The sequence below is a fragment of the Scyliorhinus torazame genome, chromosome 3 (genome assembly GCF_047496885.1).
Source record: "Scyliorhinus torazame isolate Kashiwa2021f chromosome 3, sScyTor2.1, whole genome shotgun sequence".
In the NCBI taxonomy this organism is placed as follows: Eukaryota; Metazoa; Chordata; class Chondrichthyes; order Carcharhiniformes; family Scyliorhinidae; genus Scyliorhinus; species Scyliorhinus torazame.
The window spans coordinates 297,566,677-297,581,954 of record NC_092709.1 but is presented as its reverse complement, the minus strand read 5'-3'; the positions used below and the strand labels follow the sequence as shown (position 1 = coordinate 297,581,954).

Below are 15,278 nucleotides of genomic sequence, written 5' to 3'. Positions count from 1 at the left end.
GTGATAATTATTGGGCCGCCAACGTGTCAATGATATGTAAGTGGATGAGGGAAGGGGAAGGAGCGGCGTGGAAAAGACTGGAGATGGCGTCCTGTAGGGGAACTAGCCTAAAAGCACTGGCGACGGCGCCGTTGCCGTTCTCCCCGAAAAAATACACCACAAACCCAGTGGTGGTGGCAACACTGAAAATTTGGGGGCAGTGGAGACGACATAAGGGAGTGACGGGTGCCTCAGTGTGGTCCCCGATAAGGAACAACCATACGTTCGGCCCGGGAAGGATAGATGGGGGATTTAAATCTTGGCAGCGAGCAGGAATTGCGAAAATGAAGGACTCGTTCTTAGACGGGAAGTTCGCGAGTTTGGGAGCACTGACAGAAAAATATGGGTTGCCACCTGGGAATGCATTTCGCTACATGCAAGTGAGGGCATTTGTGAGGCAACAGGTGAGGGAATTTCCGCAGCTCCCGGCGCAAGAGATCCAGGACAGAGTGATTTCGGGGGCATGGGTGGGTGATGGCAGGGTGTCAGATATATATAGGGAAATGAGAGACGAGGGGGAGACGATGATAGAGGAGCTGAAGGGAAAATGGGAGGAGGAGCTGGGGGAAGAGATTGAGGAGGGGCTGTGGGCAGATGCCCTAAGTAGGGTAAAATCTTCGTCCTCGTGTGCCAGGCTCAGCCTGATACAATTCAAGGTTCTACACAGGGCACATATGGCTGGAGCAAGGCTGAGTAGATATTTTGGAGTGGAGGATAGGTGCGGGAGATGCGCGGGAAGCCCGGCGAACCACACCCACATGTTTTGGTCATGTCCGTATTGCATGGGTTCTGGGTGGGTGTGGCAAAAGTGATTTCAAAGGTGGTGGGGGTCCGGGTCGAACCAGGCTGAGGGTTGGCTATATTTGGGGTTGCAGATGAGCCGGTAGTGCAGGAGGCGAGAGAGGCCGATGTTTTGGCCTTTGCGTCCCTAGTAGCCCGGCGAAGGATTCTACTTATGTGGAAAGAAGCTAAACCCCCGGGCGTGGAGGCCTGGATAAACGACATGGCAGGGTTCATAAAATTGGAGCGGATAAAGTACGCACTAAGAGGTTCGGCTCAAGGGTTCACCAGGCGGTGGCAACCATTCCTCGACTATCTCGCAGAGCGATAAGGGAAAATAGGAAAGGTAGCAGCAGCAACCGGGGGTGGGGGGGGGGGGCTCATTTGGTCCTCAGGGGTTTTTATGTGTGTGTTTATATATTAGTTATTTATATTAGATTTTACGAAGTTACCATTTTAGTTACTATTTCTGTTGTTTCTTATTTTGTTGTTGGCAGTTGCCGTTAGTTAGGATATTATTTATTTCAAAAACGATCAATGTATATATTATTACAAAGTTGTAAAATGGGAAATTTTTGTTTTTTGTTTGATCGAAAAACATTAAAATATATATTTTTTTAAACTGTGGAGGAGAAGTGAGGAGATGTTGGTTTTCTTTGCCTTTCTCATTTTTACTGCCTTTTGTTTGTTGATTATGGGTGAACTACACTTCTTTGAGATGTTTTGTTGGGTTCTGTGGCAGGATGTTTGGGGACGTGGAGGGCGAGTGCTCCCTTTTCTTATTTCATTGATGTTTGTGAGCTCGGAGTGCTTCATTTTTTTTAAAAATTGTATTTTATTACAAACATGTATCAAAACAAGTTACAGCAAATAAACACCCTAGAAAACATACTTCCCAGCAATCAACTATACAGTCTGTACAGATTTTTTAAGCTCGGGGCACTTCAGGCTACACTGTGGGAAAAGGCAGGGGTGCCCACTCTCCCTGTCGCTTTTTGCTTTGGCAACAGAGCCATTGGCAATGGTGCTTAGAGCATCAAGGAATTGGAGAGGGATAGTGCAGGTGGGGGGTGTTGAGCACAGATCTCACAATATGTGGATGACCTGTTGCTTTATATCTCGGACCCACTGCAATGCATCGGGGGAATTATGAGTATTTTAGAGGAATTTGGACGGTTTTCCGGATATAAGCTAACATGGGGAAGAGTGAAGTCTTGCCGATCGAGGCCAGGGAGCAGAAGAGGAGGTTGGGTGAGCTGCCGTTTAGGGTGGTTGCGGCGAACCTCAGATATTTGGGCATCCAGGTGGTACTGGGATGGGAACAACTACAGAAATTGAATCTGGCGTGGTTGTTGGAACAGATGAGGGGGGATTTCAAGAGGTGGGATATGCTGCCATTATCGCTAGACAGTGAAAATGACGGTGCTGCCAAGGCTTTTATTTGTTTTTCAGAACCTCCCGATCTTCGTCCCAACCAAAATCATTCTTTAGGAAAGTTAATGCTTTGATGTCGGGGTTTGTGTGGGCAGGGAAAACCCCATGGGTAAAGAAGGTGCTGTGGGGGGGGGGACCACCGATTTGCAGTAATCATAGATTTTTACCAGGGAGGTTGAATCAAGCGGTTTCGGGTCCTGTTTGAGGGGAACAGTTTTTCGAGTAGAGGAATTGGAGGGGGAATATGAGCTGCCCAGTGGGAACAGATTCATTGTGTTACAATTTATAATATAAATGCCTCAATAAAGTATTTCTCTAAAACAAAATAGGGAAGGCATGCCTTAATAAAAATATTGTTCCAAAAAGATAGATAATATTTTAATATATTCATGACATCAAAGGGTCTGGGGAGAGAAAGCAGGAATATGGAATTGAGAAAGAGGATCAGCCAATATGATAATATTGAATGGTGGAGCAGGCTCTCTGCCGCCGCTCTCGATGGGAAGACTCGGTCATTTTCTGAAAGCTCACGTCAGGAGGCGGCTCCAGGCCTGCGCATTGCTTGATCCGGCACGAATACACAGGATGGCCGGCAATCTCAAAAGTCCGTCGCTGCCGGTGTTTTTAAAGGCCGGCAGCGGCAGTTGACCATTCCCCCCGCGATCGTGAACGCTGTGATCGAGAGCCGCGACCCTCCCAAAACCTGCCCGTGACCGACTCGCAGGTCGCGACCCTGAGTTTGAAAATCCCTGACCTATAAAATGCACCCTCCATTGTTAACCAATTAATTTGTCCTTGATCCCCATAGGGCATCTTCTCTCTCAAACACTACAATTGTCCTTCATACATATTGCTAATCCTCATTTCTTTCCTTCCCGATCTTCTAACACCTTGTATACAAAAATAATAGTATCCAGTCTGTCCTTCTTTGAGCCAGATTACCATCATCACCACAACAGAACCATTTCACATGGTCATCTGCCCCGACAGTTCACCAACCTTATTTACCACAAACTACACATTCACATACATGTAGAGTAACCCTAATTTTGATTTGATCACATGCCTGCCTCTTCCTGACCCCACCTAATAACCTTGCTATTTCTTATGTCATGTGAGAGTCCTTTTAAGAAAAGTGTGTTTTATCAAATGGCTGCAGTGATGTCATTGTGCGAGTGGAGCTGGAATGTGATTCTGCTTGTTACTTTTGTTTTGAGCTGGAAGCTCTTTTTGGCTCTGTGTTTTAGTTTTGCTTTCAGTTGGAGAGCTGCATTCAAACTACGCACATGTATACTGGTGTCTCTCTGCATGTTAAACAAGATCACTTGATAATTTAAAAGTGATACAAGTTCTCTGTAGAGAATTCAAACCTACTGTCGTTGTTAAAAAGTGCTTTGGCTTATAGATGGTTGTTAGGAAAGTTATTAAGGGTTGCCTATAGAGTACTGTATCTTTTTTGGGGGTTATCAGTGTTGGTAGTTGGTAAGATGTTTACTGTGGGTTTATAAAATGTTAACTGGATTCATAGAATAAACATTGTTTTGTTTTTAAAAATACTTTAGATCTCTGTTGCATCACATCTATAAAATGGGCCCTTGTGTTCCGCATAACCAAAATCTCTTAAAAGTTGTGGGTCAGGTGAACTCCATGATATACTTTGGTGTTCTCTAAACCCTGGCCCATAACACATATTCTAGTGCTTTATGTCTTACCCATTTCTTCGTACACCTTTTTGGTTTTCCTCTCCAATATTACCTCTTGTTTCCACACCACAGTCAAGTTAGTGTAAACTCTCCCCAACAGCACTACTAAACACCCCACAAGGACAATCGTTTCCAGTCCTGAAGTGCAACCAGTCTGGCCTGTACAGGTCCCACCTTCCTCAGAACAGGTCCTAACATGCCAGGAATCCAAAGCCTTCCCTCCTGCATCATCTCTCCAGCCATGCGTGTGGCTTTCTCTTCCTATTTCTATATACAGCATATCAAGAAACCAACTAGAGAACAGGCTATTTTCGATCTTGTATTGTGCAATGAGAAAAAGCTAATTACTACCTTGTTATAAAGGAGCCTCTCAGGAAGAGTGATCATGACACTATAGAATTCTACATTAAGTTTGAAAGTGATGTAATTCAAGCCAAAACTAGGGTCTTAACAAAGAAAGCTACAAAGGTATGGGCAAACTGGCTGTGGTAAATTGGCAAGCTACATTAAAAAGTATGATGGTAGTCAGACAATGGTTGGATTTAAAGAACTGATCCTGGCTTATAACAAATTTCTGTTCCTTTGAGGCACAAAAAACCAGCAGGAAAGCTGATCCGACTATAATTAACAAGTTAAAGATTGTATTAGATCAAAGAAAGAGGCTTTTCAAGTTGCCAAAAAGTAGTAAGACATTTTAAGAATTCAGCTAAGGTTGACCAAGAAACTGATAGAGAAAATAGAGTACGAAAGTAAACTAGTGAGCAACATAAAAACGGACTGTAAAAGCTTCTGTGGTATGTGAAAAGGAAAAGCTGAGCAAAGACAAATGTGGGCTACAGGCAGAGACAGGAGAATTTATAGTGAGGAATAATGAAGAATGGCAGATAAACTAAATACTTTGTGTCTTCATGGAGGAAGATACAAAAAAAAACTCCCAGGAATACTAGAGAACCAAGGGACGAGCAAGATGAGGAACTGGAAGAAATTAGTATGAGTAAAAAGTAGTAAGAGTAAAAGGAGAAATTACCTCCTCTGGCAGTCATTCAATCTCTTTCTGGCAGGATACCTTTAAGCTGTGAGATGATCACATCTAGAATTGCCACCCACAAATCTCTACCTCACATATGCAGTGCAGTGACATCAGCTGATACTCAACTTCAAAACCCAGCGCTCGTGCTGCCGCATACATATGCTTATCCTAGAGTTCCCACATAGAATAGGATGTGCACTCATGGGTTCAAATTCCTCCACTTTTAAGACTATTAAACTTATACTTAAATTTTAAATATTGCTATTTCATCAGGAGGTTACCTGAAATGTTTTTACTTAATCTTACTGTCTAAAACCCTTCCATTGTAATTTCATGGAAAGTTCAGATTGCTTTAGTTTTACTATTCCCTAATAATCTTCAGCTCTACTCCCTAGGTTTGTTTGACTAATTCAGCGCTGATTTTAATAGGATAATTATCAATTTGACTTTAGTTTTTACACAAATTATTTAATCAAATTTGAAACAAATAGCGTTTATTCGATATTTTATACTATCTATATAATATTTTTCTCAAACTGGTCATTTGAATTAATGTTTAATGACCTGCTCTGCACTACTCTTATTAATTTACTTACTGATATACTTGGTCCGATTGAAGTCTTTAATTTCTCAGCTCCCAGATTGAACGATTGCCCTAGAGAGAGAGAAAAAGAAAAATTCTCATCAGCCATCACTTATCATTACCTAAATCATTAATAAGATTGTAAATAGCAGAGACTAGCACTAATTTTTGTGGCACCCAACAATGACAGCTTGCCAACTCAAAATTGACTAATTCATTCCGACTTTCCGTTTACTCTCCTTTAAACAATCCTCTATACATGCAAACATATTACCCCGAACCCCATGATCCTTATCTTATATAAGTCTTTCTTTCGGTGCCTTATCAAATGCCTCTTGAAAATCAAAATATTCTACATCCATTGGCTCCCCTTTATCTACCTGGTAGTTATATCCTCAAAAAAAGTCCTAATACATCTGTCTCACGATTTCTCTCATCTTTAAAATCTGGGCTGACAATTCAGTGCAGCACACCCTCAGGGCTGCACAGTTGGAGTTGTCACGTGTTGCATGTTATTTGCTTTATTACAATATACACATTAATAATACACAAAAATACAAGAACATTAAGAACTCGGAGCAGGAGAAGGTCATCTGGCCCCTCGAGCCTGTCCGCCATTCAATAAGATCTTAGCTGATCTTTTTGTGGACTCAGCTCCACTTACCTGCCCACTTACCATAACCCTTAATTCCTTTACTGTTCAAACATCAATCTACATAGTACGGAGACCAAGGCTACACACGCTACTCCGGGCAGCATGGTGGCACAGTGATTAGCACTGTTGCCTCACGGCACTGAGGACCTGGGTTTGACCCCGGCCCCGGGTCACTGTCCATGTGGAGTTTGCACATTCTCCCACGTCTGCGTGGGTTTCACCCCCACAACACATAAAGATGTGCAGGATAGGTGAATTGGCCACAATAAATTGCCCCTTAATTGGAAAAAAAGAATTGGGTACTCTTAACTTTAGAATAAAAAACAAAAAATTAATTATTTTTTTTTAAAAATACACACACTCCTCCAATAGCAATACAACAAACCATTAAAAAAAGGGCAGAAAAATATTTTTCAAAAGGGCCTTTGAAAAAATTGTAAGTTACCTTTGTGTACAAGTACACAAAGCTTGAGCACTAGCACCTGGTCATGTGGTTTTCATTCTAAACATCAGTATCCAAACATGCAACGATCTTAAGACACAAACATCACCGAAACAGTTTTGATAAAAGATCATTGACAGAAAGGTTTCTCTCTTCACACATACTGCCTGACCCACTAGTGTTTCCACCATTTTCTGATTTTAGTAAATGGAGTTCAACACATTGATTGCCAATAACGTTCAACACACCAGCTTTAGCAAGACAGCCCAATGAATAAAATGAACTGTTTTATTCATTTGATAGTTATTTATTTAACAGTCACTTATGATTGTAAATGATAGAGGTCAATCATAGAATCTCTACAGTGCAGGAGGCTACTCGGTCCATCGAGCCTGCACCGACCCTCAAAGATCATTCCCTCCGAGATCCACTTACCATCCCTATCTCGCAACCCCACCTAACTTGTACATCTTTCAACACTAACGGCAACTTTAGCATGGCCTAACCTGCACATCTTTGAACTGTGGGAAGAAACCGGAGCACCCGGAGGAAACTCATGCAGACACGGGGAGAAAGCTTTTTTCAAACAGAATTTTTACATAACCAATAACAGAAAAACAAAAGGAAAATATTTAACAAAACTAGGTGGCTGTTATCATTATATAAAAAGAGAATATAATTTAAAAAAAGTTCCCCACCTAACCCCCCCCCCACCCCCCGGATTGCTGCTGCTGCTGACATTTTAACGCTCTCCTAGAAAGTCAAGGAACGGTTGCCACCGCCGGGAGAACCCCAGCAAGGACCCTCTCAAGGCAAACTTTATTCGCTCCAGGCTGACGAACCCAGCCATGTCACTAACCCACGTCTCCACACTCCGGGGTATTGAGTCTCCCCAAATTAACAAGATCCGTCTCCGGGCTACCAGGGAGGCAAAGGCCTAAACCTCGGCCTCTTTCACTTCCTATACTCCCGGATCCTCTGACACCCCAAAGATCGCTATTTCTGGACTCGGCTTCACTCGCGTGTCCAAAATCCTGGACATAGCCCTCGCAAAGCCCTGCCAGAATTCTTTAAGCGCCGGGCATGCCCAGAACATATGGACATGGTTCGCTGGACTCCCTGAACAGCTGTCCGCCACCCCAAAGAACTTGCTCATCCTCGCAGTCTTCATGTGTGCCCGATGTACCACCTTAAACTGAATTAAGCTAAGCCTGGCACATGATAACGAAGAATTTACCCACAGGCCCTCATCTAGCTCCTCCTCCCACTTGCCCTTCAGTTCCTCCACTGGGGCTTCCTCTGCCTCCTGCAGTTCTTGGTAGATGTCTGACACCTTCCCCTCTCCTACCCAGATGGCAGACACCACCCTGTCCTCCATCCTACCAGGGGTAGCAACGAAAATGTCCCCACCTATTGTTTAAAAAAATTTGCAGACTTGGAGCTATCTGAAGGCGTTTCCAGGGGGCAGCCTGAATTTCTCCTTCAGCGCCTTCAAGCTAGGGAAAGTCCCATCTTTGAACAGGTCTCCCATCCTTCTAATGCCTGCCCTGTGCCACTTTGAAACCCCCCCGTCTATCTTGCCCGGAACAAATCTATGATTGTTCCGTATCGGGGTCCAAACTGAGGCCACCTCTGTCATAATATACACCAGTATATCATGGTGCAGACACACACTGATGGACACACAGTGGGACCAATCAACACACACAGCACCGCAGCCAATCACCAGTTAGCGCACACGCACTATAAAGTCAGGGGGCATCAGAGTTTCCGCTCATTCGAGCTGCAGCTAGCTAGTAGGACAGAGCTCACAGCCTGCTGCACAGACATTCACCATGTGCTGAGTGCATCGACTGGTTAGGACAAGGCAAAGGTCTTTAGTTAAAGCTAGTATCGTGTTAACCCACAGTGAGAGCATGTTAAACAGTTAATGATTCAATAAAATAGTGTTGCACTATTTCAAGTGTTGGTGACCTGTATGTGTTCCACGGATCCAGAGCGCCCAACACATCATGGTACCAGTAGTTGAGGGATGTTAGAACTTCTTAGACCTACCTGCAAGTGATCTGCCTTCTGCCGAGCAGCTCGGCCTGCCTATTCATATCGCTTCAGCCAGCCTCGCAGGAATGTCCGGGCAATTCAACCCACGGTCACTGAGTCCGATGCAGACCTCCCATACAGCAGTAACACCGAGGACCCGAAGGCGCCTTTTCAAGTCGGTATCGTGACAAAAAAACAGGGTGCCCCCGAAGCAAAGACACCAGCCGCTGTTGGTATACAGCATCGATCCAGACGATGAGTGGTGTGCCACCCTGACGGTCAACTGGTCCCAAATAAGATTCCGCCTGGACACTGGTGCCTCCGCCAATCTCATTGCGCGGTCAGACTTCCAAAGCCTTCGTGTCAAACCAGCGATCCTTCCATCAATCTGCCAGCTATTGGATTACAATGGCAATGCCATTGCTGCCAGCGGCTCGTGCCAACTTGAAGTCACGCAAAGCCATCCTTCCTTTTGAAATTGTGGGCTCCTCGAAAGCCTCCCTGCTTGGCGCGCAGGAATGCAAGCTGTTGAACCTAGTTCAGAGAGTTCACTCTCTCTCTCCTGATGACACGTCTGCCTTTCAGGACACTGACTTCAGGGCACAACTCGACGCCATCATCAACCAGCACCATGAAGTCTTCGAAGGCATGGGCACGCTCCCATATACCTACAAGATCTTATTGTAACAGAATGCCAAGCCTGTGGTGCACACACCTCACAGGGTCCCAGCACCCCTTAAGGACCGCCTCTAGCAGCAGCTGCAGGACCTCCAGGACCAAGGAGTGATTTCCAGAGTCATGGAACCAACCGACTGGGTCAGCTCCGTGGTATGTGTAACAAAGCTTTCCGGCGAATTGAGAATTTGCATTGATCCCAAGGATCTAAATCGCAATATCATGAGGGAGCATTATCCAATTCCCAAGCGTGAAGAGATCACATGCGAGATGGCTCGCGCCAAGCTCTTCACCAAACTCGACGCCTCAAAAGGATTCTGGCAAATCCAGCAGGAAACGGTGTACATTCAATGCCCCCTTTGGCAGATATTGTTACAACACGGCGCCGTTTGGGATCATATCTGCTTCAGCAGTGTTCCATAGGATTACGGAACAAATGATGGAAGACATTGAAGGTGTTCGCATCTATGTCGACGACATAATCATTTGGTCCACCACCCCGCAGGAGCATGTCAGTCGCCTCCAGCGCGTATTCAAACGCATACGTGAGCAGGGCCTACGCCTCAACATGGCCAAATGCTCTTTTGGTCAGACGGAACTCAAGTTCCTCCGGGACCTTATCTCCCAGTTGGGTGTGCGGCCGGATGCGGACAAGGTGGCTGCTATCACAGCCATGAAAACGCCAGAGGACAAGAAGGCGGTCCTCCGATTTCTGGGCATGGTCAACTTTTTAGGGAAGTTCATCCCTAACCTCGCCTCTCATACCACGGCTCTCAGGAACCTGGTCAGGAAGTCGACAGACTTCCAATGGCTCCCTGCCCACGAGCGCGAATGGAGAAAACTCAAAACCAAACTCACCACGGCCCCGGTCTTAGCTTTCTTTGGTCCAGCAAAAGAGACCAAAATTTTGACCGATGCCAGCCAATCCGGCATTGGGGCAGTGCTCCTGCAATGCGATGAGGCCTCATCATGGGCCCCTTTGCATATGCATCACGCGCCATGACCCCCACGGAACAGCGCAACACGCAGATAGAAAAGGAGTGCCTGGGCCTTCTGACCGGTGTGGTTAAACTTCACGATTATGTGTACGGACTTCCTCAATTCACCGTCGAGACCGACCATCGCCCGCTGGTCAATATAATACAGAAAGACTTGAACGACATGACGCCTCGCCTCCAGCGTATTCTTCTCAAGCTCCGGCGATATGACCTCCAGCTGGTATACACCCCAGGCAAATACCTCATCATTGCTGACGCTCTCTCCAGGGCAGTTAACGCTCCGTGTGACCCAACAGGATTCGTCTGCCAGGTTGACGCCCATGTGGCCTTCATGGCCTCCAATCTACCTGCCACGGATGAACGCCTCGTCCAAATTCGTCGCGAGACGGCGGCTGACCCTTTGCTATAGCGTGTCATGCGCCACCTAACAGATGGGTGGCTCAAGGGCCAATGCCCTCAGTTCTATAATGTCAGAGGTGATCTGGCGGTAGTGGACGGGGTTCTTCTGAAACTTGACCGCATTGTCATCCCGCATAGCATGCGCCAGCTCGTCCTGGAACAGCTACACGAGGGCCATCTTGGCGTGGAAAAGTGCCGCCGACGGGCCCGAGAGGCAGTGTACTGGCCCGGCATTAATGAGGACATAGCCAACACAGTGCTCAACTGCCCCACTTGTCAACGCTTCTAGCCGGCCCAACCAGGTGAGACCCTGCAGCCAAATGAGTTGGTCACGTCGCCTTAGACCAAGGTGGGCATCGACCTGTTCCACGCGCTGGGTAGAGACTATGTCCTGATCATGGACTACTTTTCAAATTACCCGGAGGTGTTACGATTGCACGATATCACATCGTCTGCAGTCATCCGTGCCTGTAAGGACACCTTTGCTCGACACGGCATCCCACTAACGGTGATGTCGGACAATGGCCCCAGCTTCGCAGGCCAGGAATGGTCCAACTTTGCCTGACGGTACAATTTTACACGTGACATCCAGTCCCCTGTACCCCCAATCCAACGGCAAAGCAGAGAAGGGCATCCACATAGTCAAACGGCTCCTCTGCCGATGCTGGGTCCTATTTCTACCCCGCCTTGCTGGCCTCTCGCTCCGCCCCACTGTCCACTGGCCTGTCGCCTGCCCAATTGCTCATGGGTCGTACCCTCGACCACGTTCCGGACCTTCGACGGATGCAGCTGTCTCGTGCACAGCACAAGGCGGCTCATGACTCCCGTGCAGCTGATCTCCCTGCTCTAGCTCCAGATGACAATGTCCGCATCCATCTTCCGGATGGTGGTTGGTCTGCAATTGCTATTGTCCTTCGGCAGGTGGCCCCCCGCTCGTTCCTGGTTCGTCTACCGGATGGCTCCATCCTGCGCCGGCATCGACGCGCCCTTCGTCTCGTTCCACGCTTGCTATGTGATCCTCCACTGTCGCCTCGCCCTCCTGCTGACCCTGCCATGGACTATGCAGAGATCCCGGTCACTCTGCATCCTCCTCACTCTGACGCAGCCCAGCCCGCTCCTCAGCCGGCAGCTCCCAACCCATCCTTGAGGCGGTCAACCAGAATTCGTCGCCCACCTCAGAGACTTAATTTGTGAACTTTGTGGACTTATAGACTTTCTGAATTGTTCTGTTCTTCCATTTGGTCGTTTACATGGTTTCATCTCGTTATTCTTGTTGCATACTGTTTTTCTGCACCAGGCACCTTCCCATGTAAATAGCTTAGTTCATCTCCAACTCTTCCTCCGATTTCTCGGTCTACATTTTTGGATATAGGCTATCTGGCCAATAATTCCTACAGCTACCTTCATTATACTTCCTCACATCAGCTTCGTGCAAGGATTCAATTCCATTCCCTTAGTTTCTCCGCCTTCTGTTGCATCTGCTCTGGCAATGCCACCTCCCTTACATGGGTCCTGGTTTTAACGTATAAATAAACAGTTAATTTTAAAGATTTGTATTTGGTTTTGTTACAATCACATCTGGGTATAGCGTACAGTTTTGGTCTCCTGATTTCAAAAATGATATTCAATACTGGAGGAGGCACCCAGAAGGGCTAATGTGGTTGACTCCAGAATTTAAGGGATGACATATAAGGGACCATTTACTACACGGTCTCTTTTCTCAAAATAGGGAAGGTTGAAAGAGGACATAATCACACTAGTAAAAACTGTGAAACTTATGGAAAAATTGAATTGAAGTTTATCCTGCTGTGTATAGAACCAAAGCACTGGAGAGAAATTTACTACTCAAGGGTAACAAAAGAAAACAGTAAAATGCAGAAAGAACGTTTTCTTTTAAAAGGTGAAGGGCAGCACAGTGGCACAACGGTTAGCACTGCAGCCTCACGGCGCCGAGGTCCAAGGTTCGATCCCAGCCCTGAGTCACTGTCCGTGTGGAGTTTGCACATTCTCCCGATGTTGATGCGGGTTTCACCCCCACAACCCAAAGATATGCAGGGTAGGTGGAGTGAACACACTAAATTGCCCCATAATTGGAAAAAATGAATTGGGTACTCTAAATTTTTTTTTTTTTTTTTTTATAAAAGGTGATGAGTATGAACATATTAGAGCTGCAAGTGATGGAACTAGCAACATTATCTCACCGTAGAGTGGGCTGTAGAGTGGTTTCACAGGTCGGCGTAACATCGAGGGCCAAAGGGCCGGTACTGCACTATAATGTTCTATGTTCTATGAAGTTGCCAAGACTGAACATACTGGAGCTCGTTTCTTCAGAAGGGAAAATACTTCCTGATAGCCCTGATAAAGATCTCAAAAAATATGAATGGGTCGGGCAGGTAGATATGGAGAGAATGTTTCAGCTTTAGGGAGCATCTCTTTGTAAGGAGTCATAAATACAAGATACTTATGCATAAATTCAATAGGAAATAAGGAGAAATGTCTTTACTCAAGAGTGGTTAGAATATAGAACTTGCTACCTCAGGATGAGGTTGAACCAAATTACTTCTACAGGTTGAAAATCCCTTATCCCAAATGCTTGGGGCCAAATGTGCATCGGCTTTCGGGATTTGTTGGATTTCGAAATATACTGCGCAGGTGCGGCGGGCGTTGGGAACTGCGCGGGTGCGGCGGGCGTTGGGATCTGCGCGGGTGCGGCGGGCGTTGGGAACTGCGCGGGTGCGGCGGGCGTTGGGAACTGCGCGGGTGCGGCGGGCGTTGGGAACTGCGCGGGTGCGGCGGGCGTCGGGACCTGCGCGGGTGAGGCGGGCGTCGGGACCTGCGCGGGTGAGGCGGGCGTCGGGACCTGCGCAGGTGCGGCGGGCGTCGGGAACTGCGCAGGTGCGGCGGGCGTCGGGAACTGCGCAGGTGCGGCGGGCGTCGGGAACTGCGCAGGTGCGGCGGGCGGCGGGAACTGCGCAGGTGCGGCGGGCGTCGGGAACTGCGCAGGTGCGGCGGGCGTTAGGGAACTGCGCAGGTGCGGCGGGCGGCGGGAACTGCGCAGGTGCGGCGGGCGTCGGGAACTGCGCAGGTGCGGCGGGCGTCGGGAACGGCGCAGGTGCGGCGGGCGGCGGGAACGGCGCAGCGGGCGTCGGGAACTGCGCAGGTGCGGCGGGCGTCGGGAACTGCGCAGGTGCGGCGGGCGTCGGGAACTGCGCAGGTGCGGCGGGCGTCGGGAACTGCGCAGGTGCGGCGGGCGTCGGGAACTGCGCAGGTGCGGCGGGCGTCGGGAACTGCGCAGGTGCGGCGGGCGTCGGGAACTGCGCAGGTGCGGCGGGCGTGGGGAACTGCGCAGGTGCGGCGGGCGTGGGGAACTGCGCAGGTGCGGCGGGCGTGGGGAACTGCGCAGGTGCGGCGGGCGTGGGGAACTGCGCAGGTGCGGCGGGCGTGGGGAACTGCGCAGGTGCGGCGGGCGTGGGGAACTGCGCAGGTGCGGCGGGCGTGGGGAACTGCGCAGGTGCGGCGGGCGTGGGGAACTGCGCAGGTGCGGCGGGCGTGGGGAACTGCGCAGGTGCGGCGGGCGTTGGGAACTGCGCAGGTGCGGCGGGCGTTGGGAACTGCGCAGGTGCGGCGGGCGTTGGGACCTGCGCAGGTGCGGCGGGCGTTGGGACCTGCGCAGGTGCGGCGGGCGTTGGGAACTGCGCAGGTGAGGCGGGCGTTGGGAACTGCGCAGGTGCGGCGGGCGTAGGGAACTGCGCAGGTGCGGCGGGCGTTGGGAACTGCGCAGGTGCGGCGGGCGTTGGGACCTGCGCAGGTGCGGCGGGCGTTGGGACCTGCGCAGGTGCGGCGGGCGTTGGGACCTGCGCAGGTGCGGCGGGCGTTGGGAACTGCGCAGGTGCGGCGGGCGTTGGGAACTGCGCAGGTGCGGCGGGCGTTGGGAACTGCGCAGGTGCGGCGGGCGTTGGGAACTGCGCAGGTGCGGCGGGCGTTGGGAACTGCGCAGGTGCGACGTGCGTTGGGAACTGCGCAGGTGCGGCGGGCGTTGGGAACTGCGCAGGTGCGGCGGGCGTTGGGAACTGCGCAGGTGCGGCGGGCGTTGGGAACTGCGCAGGTGCGGCGGGCGTTGGGAACTGCGCAGGTGCGGCGGGCGTTGGGAACTGCGCAGGTGCGGCGGGCGTTGGGAACTGCGCAGGTGCGGCGGGCGTTGGGAACTGCGCAGGTGCGGCGGGCGTTGGGAACTGCGCAGGTGCGGCGGGCGTTGGGAACTGCGCAGGTGCGGCGGGCGTTGGGAACTGCGCAGGTGCGGCGGGCGTTGGGAACGGCGCAGGTGCGGCGGGCGTTGGGAACGGCGCAGGTGCGGCGGGCGTTGGGAACGGCGCAGGTGCGGCGGGCGTTGGGAACGGCGCAGGTGCGGCGGGCGTTGGGAACGGCGCAGGTGCGGCGGGCGTTGGGAACGGCGCAGGTGCGGCGGGCGTTGGGAACGGCGCAGGTGCGGCGGGCGTTGGG

General features: G+C 49.8%; 1 protein-coding gene across 3 annotated transcripts in view; it reads right to left on the bottom strand.

The window, feature by feature from the left end:
- dym (dymeclin) overlaps nt 1–15,278 on the bottom strand; it is a 782,339-nt gene that overhangs the window by 739,406 nt on the left and 27,655 nt on the right. For all 3 annotated transcript variants that reach the window (XM_072497436.1, XM_072497434.1, XM_072497435.1), the window contains exon 2: nt 5,583–5,641. The gene's annotated coding sequence lies outside the window, so the exon portion shown is untranslated. The remainder of the gene's footprint in view (nt 1–5,582; nt 5,642–15,278) is intronic.